We start from the raw sequence: 10,249 nt of genomic DNA, 5'->3' as shown, positions 1-10,249 counted from the left end.
CCAGCACTTCTGAAAGGCTGCCGACCCCTGGTCTAGTGTTTTAACCATAATATCATGAGGCGCCAATTGATACGCATGGCAGGAGTTTACAGATATTACGTTACCTGTATTGCCTTTATCAATGAAACTTGGAACCTCATCAAAAAAGCTAGAGAGACAAGGTGGGGGAGGGAATATCTTTTATTGCACCAGCTTCTGCTGGGTAGAGACAAGCTTTCCAGCTGACGCAGAGCTCTTCTTCGGGTCTGGGAAACCTTATCAAAGTGTCACTGCTAAATACAAGCCTGAACCCTTTAGTATATGTGGTTAACATGTATTGCAAGGGGCCGGTCGAGGGAAAGAGGTTCGTGAACACCTCTCCAGGCACGGGGAGGAAAGGAGGAGTAATCAGCTGAGGGGGCTGGTGGATGACAGATTGTTGTAATAAGCCATAAATTCAGTGTCTCTGTTCAGTCCGTGATTTTTAGTGTCTAGCGAAGTTGTGAATTTAAGACACCGGATTTATGGCTTATTACAACGACCTGTCACCCACTAACAACCCCCCCTCACTCCATACCCCCTCCCTACCTTCCAGTGACTGAACCAGTGTTAACAGGCCTCTCCACCTCGAATGGTGCCTTGAAATATCTGGTAACTAATTGTGTTAAACAAACTGTTCCACCTTGTATTTAGCAGTGACACTCTGAGGTAGTTTCCCAGATAGCGTGAAAATCGGGACAGTCCTGATTTTTGGGTCTTTTTCTTATATAGGCTCCTATTACCCCCCACCCCCAGTCCCGATTTTTCACATTTGCTGTCTGGTCACCCTGTTCCCAGACCTGTGTATGCTTGAAAGCTTGTCTCTCTCACATTAACTCTCCCACCTTGTCTCTCTAATACCCTATGACCAACATGGCTACAACAACGCTGCGTACAAAAGAAAACATCCGTTGGTTTGACAGAATCTGTTTTCCATAAGCCCACGTTGATTTGCATTAATTCTATTACTCTCCTTTAGTTCTTTATTAATCAAGTACCATCTCAGCCACTCCGTGATTTTACCCAGGGTTGAGGTCAGGCTGACAGGCCTATACTTACCTGCATCATCCCACTTACCCTGTTTAAAATTAGCACCACGTTAGCTGTCTTCCGGTCTTCTGGAACTGCCCCAGTGCTCCAAGACTAATTGAAAAGCAGCATTAACGGTCCAGCAAGGTCCTCCGCCAGCTCTTTTAAAACTCTTGGATGCAAGTTATCTGGACCTGCTGATTTTAAAGTGTCTGACTTCTGTAGTTTCTGTTTAACATTCCTCAGAGACACTAGAGGACTGGAAAGAGTGTTATTATTCCCATAGCATGAGACAGAGGCCTGGGCTACACTAACGGGGGGGTTCGAACTAAGATGCGCAACTTGTCGAAGTATCTTAGTTCGACTTACCTGGACGTCCTCACGGCGGCGAGTCGACTGCCGCGGCTCCCCCGTCGACGCCGCTTACTCCTGCCGAGGTGGCGTATGGGCGTCGATTAGCAGATCAATTTATTGCATCCGATACAGCGAACACTACCCGCCGATCCAGCGGGTAGTCTAGGCGTACCCTATACCATCTGTTTTCCCCCCAAATACAGAACGGGAATATTTATGGAATAGTTCAGACTATTCTGCATTATGATTGATAATTCTACCATTTTGATCTAGCAATGGACCAACACCATTGTCAGGATTCTTTTTGTTCCTAATACATTTTAAAAACTCCTTATTGTCCTTAACTCTGGTGGGCATAGATTTCTTCTTATGCCCCTACGCTTCCCTTATCAATTTTCCACAATTCCTAACTTCTGATTTATATTCATTGCTATCAACTTCCCCTTTTTTCCACTTGCTAGATTTTTTTTTAATGTTTTACAGCTGCCTTCACTTCCCCTTTAAACCAGGTCGGTTTGTTAACCAGCACAATCTTCTTCCTCAATTGTGGGATTGTGGCTTTTGGGGGTTCAAGTAAGGTGTTCTTAAACACTTCTCAATTATCATTCACATTTCTCTGATTATATCCTTCCTCTCAGTTGCTATGTCTCAGAATTGTTTTTAGCTGTGTGACATTGACCCTATTAAAGCACTACATATATATCTGTAAAAGCAGCAAAGAATCCTGTGGCACCTTATAGACTAACAGACGTTTTGGAGCATGAGCTTTCGTGGGTGAATGCCCACTTCGTCGGATGCAAGTCATCTGACGAAGTGGGTATTCACCCACGAAAGCTCATGCTCCAAAACGTCTGTTAGTTTATAAGGTGCCACAGGATTCTTTGCTGCTTTTTCAGATCCAGACTAACACGGCTACCCCTCTGATACTTATATATCTGTCACTTCTCTGGACTTTCTTCTGTTGTACATCGTCACTTGTACCTAAGCAACCATTAACTTTTAGTTCTGTGATTAGCTCATCTTCATCGGTTAGGAGAACATTTCTTCTCCTATGTTACCAGATGTGCCCGTTACTTTGGGGTACGCTCATTTATTAGTGTTACTCTTCTGAGGGTGGGGGGTTCTGGAATTCTATCAATGTGCTGCTTGTGTCACTTGTGTGTTCATACGGGGCTCTGCTTCTCCCGTCTGCAAGTCCCCTCCCAATGGAGCTACCCTGCAGGACCTGGGTTCCCCTGGGCTGGGTTCTTCCAGCCCCCGAATGAGAACACACACACACACACACACACACACACACACGCACACATATTAACAGAGCGTGTCTGAGAGGACCAGGTTAGTGAGCACTCCCAAGCTGACCCCTTATATGTCCCTGGACTCAGCAGGCTGGGTCGAACAGCACCACCGAGCTGTCACCCTCATATGCCATGGGCACCGCACCAGAACAGAGCCCGCCTGAGCAGGCTGGATCGAGCAACACTTTTCACCTGCCATCCTCATATGTCCCAGGCTCAGCACGTCCCTATCCCCACTTTCACATCACAATTGTTCTGGCAGTGACCCAGTGGATGAGCAAACCCCACAGGACTTTTGGGCGCTGCAGGGATCTTTAGCTTAGGTACGAGGAGCGTTGCTGCAGAGCAAATGAGGAAACCAAAAAAACACCCACGGGGAGGCGGGGGGGGGGGGGGCAGAGAGAGAGAGAGAGAAGCAACCACCTTAACCATGAAAGTTATTTATTGCCAGGTAATAACCGTACAGGAGCCAAACAAACTTAGCAGTTATAATATTAAATGTAACCTGGAACTGATCCCACAACGACATGGTCTATGTGCGTGAAGGGTGAGGAAGGGCTGGTGTGGGATGGGGTACCACTCGAGTCGAGGGGTCAGAGAGTCAGCTGCAAAAGCATAATGAGGAGAAGGACCCTGGGGATTGCGGCAGAGGGACCCCCAGCACCTTTCCAAGTGATGATGGCAGATGGATGGACACTGCTTGGAGTGATGGTGGTAGAGGGACTGGCACTGTTCAGAGTGAAGTTCACCACCGTGAAACTCACACCAGGCACATTCTCCTGGATCCAGTCGTTGTGGGCATTCGGGCGGTTGTAGACCCCAGGGTAACCGGGAAAAATAGTGAGTACCCCGCTCACTTCTCTCACCAGTGACCAGCTCACAAGCCCAGCAAGGTACCAGGTCCCATCGTCCTCCTCACACACCAGGGGTCCCCTGGAGTCACCCTAGAGACAGGGAAAGAAATGAGCTTTGAGGAGGGACCAGTCTCCATTGTCCACAAGGGCCGTGGTGGATTCTCCATCTCTCGATGGCTTCACATCCCCACTGGCTGCCTTTCTGGGAGATGCTTTGCCCAGACACAAGTCCCTGGGCTCAGTGGTGGGGTAACCGGGTGCACTTATGGGCTGGGTTATACAGAGGGTCAGACTGAATGGACGAACCCTGCTGACTTTATACTCTATGATGCATCCACAATTCCAAGATGTGTCTGTCTTGTCTAAACACTGGGGAGCGAAGTCAAGGCTCCGCCCCTTCATCCAGACCCACTGTTTGGTGGGTCCCGCCCCCCACACCCTACAGAAGACCAAGTCAACAGGGAGAATGGGGCAGGAATCATGGGGCCCTGATCTCAGTCAGAGAATCTCACCGAAGCAAAGCCTTTATAGCCCTCCATGGACCCGGCCCACATCATGTCTTCTTTGATGGGATTGTCACCCACAGGCTTTTGTAATCCTACTCGGAAGCGATCGTTGCAGATCGTGGTGTCTACGGTGGGCACCTCCACCTCCTGCAGGGTCGCCGCTAGGGAAAAATTCACTGAAATGAAAGGCCCGAGGGCTGGGTGACTCGCCTGGCATGAGTGTTTTAAAATTTTAAGCCTTGTCTACACACAGTTTGCCCTGATTTGGTTCAGAGGGTTTTAATCTCTGAGCAGATGCTGTTCAGTTCCAGGCCAGCGCTACACACATGGCAGTAAGGATATAACCAGGTGTGTGATTTGATAATGCTGGGTGTCAGCTGGCGGCCGCCTCTGACGCTGCTTCCTATTGGGCTAGAACTGGTATCGGTAAATATACTGGTGCCAACTACACCAACAGGGGTGGTTTGAAACCCATATTCGGGCTCACATACAAGCCCCCCCTCACAAATATGAACATCCATTCATCGTGCCAGGAATTGAATCCCCCATGTGAGATGCAGCCACTAGATGGTGACATCGCTCAAACACACACACACACAACAGATTGATGCCAAACGGGCACGGCGTCTTTGTGCAGTGCAGCCCTGAGAGTGGCTGTTTCTCGGTTAGCTTAAACCTGCTCAGAAATGTGCTACGGTAAAATGGGATGACACAGGTTTAAAGCAAAATAGGAACATTGGCACGGCCAGAGATACGGGAGTCACTAGATCGTGTCAAAGGGCATGTCTGTACTGACCGGTAGATCGGCACTGCTGCAGTCAATGCTAAATCGATGGGGGAGCACTCGCCCGTCGATTTGTGTACTCCGCCTCCCCGCGAAGCATAAGGGAAGTCGATGGAGAGGCTCTCCCGTCGACACAGCGATGCATAGCCACAGCGGTAAGTGGATCTAACTATGTTGACTTCAGTTACATTATTCAAGTAACTGGATTTGCGTAACAGATTGATTTAGCGCGGTAGTGTAGACCAGTCCTTAATACCACACTTAGGAGGAGTGCATAACTGTCGGTATAGAATCATAGAGCTGCAGCTATATCACTGTCTAACAGTTCCTATACAGCTGCGTATCTGTATAGCTAGGCTTGATGACTCGTATAGATGTTGAGCTTTAAGAATATGTTTCCAATTTGTATCAATTTAGATTTCCACAGTTGTGCAAAATGGTGGTTGTTAAGCACTTTTTTAAATGTTTATTGGCTTAAATGTTCACATTTGCAGGAAATTTTCACATTTGCAGGTCAGACAATAATGATTTAGTGGAGGCTGAGAGTCAAAGCTGTGTAACCATGCATACGAAATTGTCAGTATCTCATGTCAAAAAGTACAAAGTAAATATCGTTATATCAAACTCTCAAAACTTTTCAAGCAGCATTTTTCTGACTTTGTCTATCTGTAAATTTCAGTTATTACCAGTGGAAATATTTTTTGTTGTTTTGTGTTTTTATGGTGAAATCAACGTTTACTGATTTTCAGCAATAACAATTGAATCCTTCTAAGTCTGTGTATAATACTGTCTTTATATCTGTACAGCTGTATAACCATATAACTGTACAACTGTACCTGTATAACCATATAACCATACGACTGTACCTGTATAACCATATAACTGTATGACTATAGCTCTATAAAGGTATAATTGTACAATTGTACCTGTATAACCATATAACTGGAGAATCACACAATGTATAAGTGTACAATGGGATCTGTATACCATATAACGGTGGCTGTACAACGGTATAACTTTAATTGTTCCTGTATAACTATATAACCGTATAACCATATATCTGTGGCTGCATAATTGTATATCTATCCAATGTACATACCTGAATAACTACCTATATATAGTACTGTGTCTGTACAACCATATAACTATTTAACTGTGGAACTGTAAAACTCCCACGAGCATTTTGATACTTTTCCCGGTGACCCGTGGTGTCTGGGTTGCACCACTACCCCTGGCCCCGGGTGGGGGGGTGGGGGGAGGGAAGCCCGGTTTGTGCCCACCAGGGGAAACTCTCCCAGCCACCAGCTGCTGGCATTCCTGGCGCTCCGCGCGCCCTGCTCTATCCCTCTGCAGGCAGCCATTTACACCCCCCGACTCTGTTACACTCCAGTGCCCAGTCCCCCGTCTTCTGCGCACTCACAATGTGTAGCCGTCCGCTGCCTCCGTAGAAACTGCACTTCCTGGCTCCCTGCGTTCCCCTCAGTTCAACCCTCTCCTTTGCACCCAGCACTCAGAGGTGTTTATTGTAACACCAAGCTGAGACTGATTTAGTCGATGCTGAGGGAGAGATTCAAAATACAGGCAAAGGAGGTGGAAACATGAGGTTACAGGTAGATGAAAAACATAAAACACAGTCTGCCGCCTGCCCACGTAGGTGCTGGCTTGTCTGATAGGGTGTTACTCACTCAATTGTTAGTTCTTCCATCCCTTGTCCAGCCCATAAAGCTGGGATCTACCATTTCTGAGATGTCACCCCTCCCTCCCCTGTAATGGATAACCACGTGCACCAATCTTCTGCTCCTATCCAGTCACAAGGTATCGCCTCTTAGCCCAGGGAGCCCCTCTTCTGAGACCCCTCCGGCGGTTCATTTGTTTTTGTAAATGTCCAGCTTGCATCTCATCCACACAGTAAACAGAGGCGGTCTCCATGGGTATCCAGCTATCAGATGCCCCATCAGATTTGGAACAAAACATCCTATGCGAATAGCTCTAAAACCATTCCCACAACAAGCCACAATCAGCTCAACTTCAGAGACCCAAAGAGTCCCTTTTGGTGTATGTGGTCAAATATAGATATAACACTCCTGCCAGCAGAGTTTGGGTGTGTCTGTATCACAAGCACTTAGGGCGTGAAGAAAGAGCAGACAGGTCTGGCATTATTATGGGGTTGAGACTGCCATGGAGATTAGGTTAAGGTTATCATGGGTATATGGTTATTATCAGGGCTCGGGCTAGGGTGGTATACAGGGGGACGAGAAATTGAAAAAGAGAATCCTGAATCCCACTGAAATCACAAGGCTAATTCTGGGAGGCAAAAAAATCTGGATTCCCTTGCAATTCCTGGGTGCAGCCTGTGACGTTCCCCTCTGGTGTTTTCTAGACTGGTGATCTGCTAGGTCACCCCAATCCTTGACTCTGGGAGCCAGCCTGACCCTGCTCTGCTGTGAGAGCCCCCACTCCTGGGCTGGTCACGCACAGCCTCTGGTGTGTCAGCTGCTCCTTGGATTGTGCAACCAAATGACACTAGCCAATATCTCCGGTCCCAGACACAACCCTAGGAACCTCCGTCTTGCAGTGTCCAGTTATGCCCGCTGGATGCTGCAAGCTTCTAGGAGTTCATCAATTTAACAAAGAAATTGATATGTACCAGGCTTGCTATCCCAAGGGGACTCTCTGATGCACTTCAGACCAAACGCATTGCTTCAGATAGGATAAACAAACAGATGTATTAACTATAAAGATCTATTTTAAGTGATTGTAAGTCAAAACATAACAAGTCGGATTTGGTCAAATTAAATAAAGCAAAATGCATTCTAAGCTGCTCTTAACACTTTCAGTGCCCTTACAAACGTAGATGGTTCTCACCACAGGCTGCCTGGTTGCTCTGGTTACAAGGTCACAAGGTCACTGAATAAGATTTGTCAATAGCTGAGGTTACGGAAAATGGATTACAATAAACCGCAAATGTATTGTCTGAGACCACAAGACACCTGATCATAACATCTTTGAACGTCTGTCCAGACCACAGAGTACATGTTGTGCATAAAGGCAAATACGAATAAGAGGAACTCTGAACAACCTATAAAAATGGGGTACCCCAACGTTCCTGGGGTGTGGAAGTACAGATAAGGGAAAGAGGGCTGCCACCTTCATGCATGTGCATAAGGTGGTAGGCGTAGTTAGAATTACAATATATAAACGGTTCCCTGGTTGGATAAAAGTGGGAATACCCACTGGAAAACCCCCAGCAGGAACTATCCCTCTGCTGCTGATCAATTGGCGAGAGGTCCGTCGGATCCTAGAACATCTTTGAGCATGTGAGTATTGTTAGAGAGTTTTCCCTTCATCCCCTTCCCAGGTTCTTGTCACGCAGACGGAAAGCAGAAGACCAGAAGTCTGAGGTGCAGGCAATGTGATATTTTTTTGGGTTAGTTTCCAGCAAGCGTATCCATAACTCTGACGCTGCAGAGTCTTGTGTCCCAGTGTCCCGTTGTCCCCCTTCCTTAGCAGGCATGATCATACCTGGAATGCAAACCCTCAGTCCCACCCCTCGCAATTTATGGTCATGTTCCATTTTAGGGAGTCGTGAGTCTGGGGTCTTTGTCCCATCTCTTCTGTACCCCATGGGAGGGGTAAGGAGTGAGGCTGGGCTACGGTCAGGGACAAGTATCAGAGGGGTAGCCGTGTTAGTCTGGATCTGTAAAAGCAGCAAAGAATCCTGTGGCACCTTATAGACTAACAGACGTTTTGCAGCATGAGCTTTCGTGGGTGAATACCCACTTCTTCAGATGCAAGTGGTGGAAATTTCCAGGGGCAGGTTTATATATGCAAGCAAGAAGCAAGCTAGAGATAACGAGGTTAGTTCAATCAGGGAGGATGAGGCCCTGTTCTAGCAGTTGAGTGAAAACCAAGAGAGGAGAAACTGGTTCTGTAGTTGGCAAGCCATTCACAGTCTTTGTTTAATCCTGAGCTGATGGTGTCAAATTTGCAGATGAACTGGAGCTCAGCAGTTTCTCTTTGAAGTCTGGTCCTGAAGTTTTTTTGCTGCAGGATGGCCACCTTAAGATCTGCTATTGTGTGGCCAGGGAGGTTGAAGTGTTCTCCTATAGGTTTTTGTATATTGCCATTCCTAATATCTGATTTGTGTCCATTTATCCTTTTCCTTAGAGACTGTCCAGTTTGGCCGATGTACATAGCAGAGGGGCATTGCTGGCATATGATGGCATATATTACATTGGTGGACGTGCAGGTGAATGAACCGGTGATGTTGTGGCTGATCTGGTTAGGTCCTGTGATGGTGTCGCTGGTGTAGATATGTGGGCAGAGTTGGCATCGAGGTTTGTTGCATGGATTGGTTCCTGAGCTAGAGTTATTATGGTGCAGGGTGCAGTTACTGGGGAGAATATGCTTCAGGTTGGCAGGTTGTCTGTGGGCGAGGATGGCCTGCCACCCAAGGCCTGTGAAAGTGTGGGGTCAGGGACAGGCATTTCTCTGGCCTTTTAGTGTTTTATATCTTCCCCCAACCCCCCTTGCCCCTCTTGACTGGTTGACTGACCTTGCCTTAAGATAGGAGTTGAGGCAGTTTTCAAGTGTGCACTAATATATTATACTCCCGCCACGCCCGGTAACACTTCAACTGCTCTTATCTGTTCCCATTATACTAACAAACCCCTCTGGCTAGGCAGAAGCAACATACATAGTGTCTTTGTCCTTTGTTTAAACACATGAGTAAAGATCCCTTTGTTCGCCCATATTAGTCAGAATAGATCAAGAATCAAACAGGCAAACAAGCAGAAACCACATCTTGTTTTTGGCATATCTCGTAACCTTTGTTTTTGCTCCATTTGATCAGCTATGTCATACTTTTGATTGGCATGTTTTTGTAAATTTGGGGGTTGTGATAGACCCAGCCCAGTTGGGTACAGCAGAATAGCAGAAGGCAGATATACTGGCCACTGGATTAACAGTTTTCTGTTCCCTGACTGACCAGAGCAGGGGCTGCTCCAGGCTAATGAGAACACCTGACTCCAATTAACCTGCAAAGAGTCAGGTGAGGCCATTAAGCTAATGTGACCACCTGACTCTAAGGCCCTGCTGATACTATACAAAGGGCTCACTCCAGTCAGGCAGGGGAGAGCCAGGGAGTCAGAGGAGAGGCAGTGCGGCTGAAGGGCTGGTTACTGAAGACACCCTCAAACTATCATTAAGGGAGCCCTAAGGTAAGGGTGAAGAAGGGAGAAGCAGGAGAGTGGTGGAGAAGTGGCTCAGGGAAATGTAGCAACTCTGGCAGTGAAAGGTTGGCTGCCAACAGCTGCTGCCATTAGGGTCTCTCACCAACCTCCTTGCAGGCCTATGATGAAAAGGGCTCAGTAGACTGTAACCCTGGCCCTGGAGAGAGAAGGGCTACGT

The sequence above is a fragment of the Mauremys mutica genome, chromosome 4 (genome assembly GCF_020497125.1).
Source record: "Mauremys mutica isolate MM-2020 ecotype Southern chromosome 4, ASM2049712v1, whole genome shotgun sequence".
Lineage (NCBI taxonomy): Eukaryota > Metazoa > Chordata > Testudines > Geoemydidae > Mauremys > Mauremys mutica.
Note: the sequence above shows the minus strand (reverse complement) of the source record.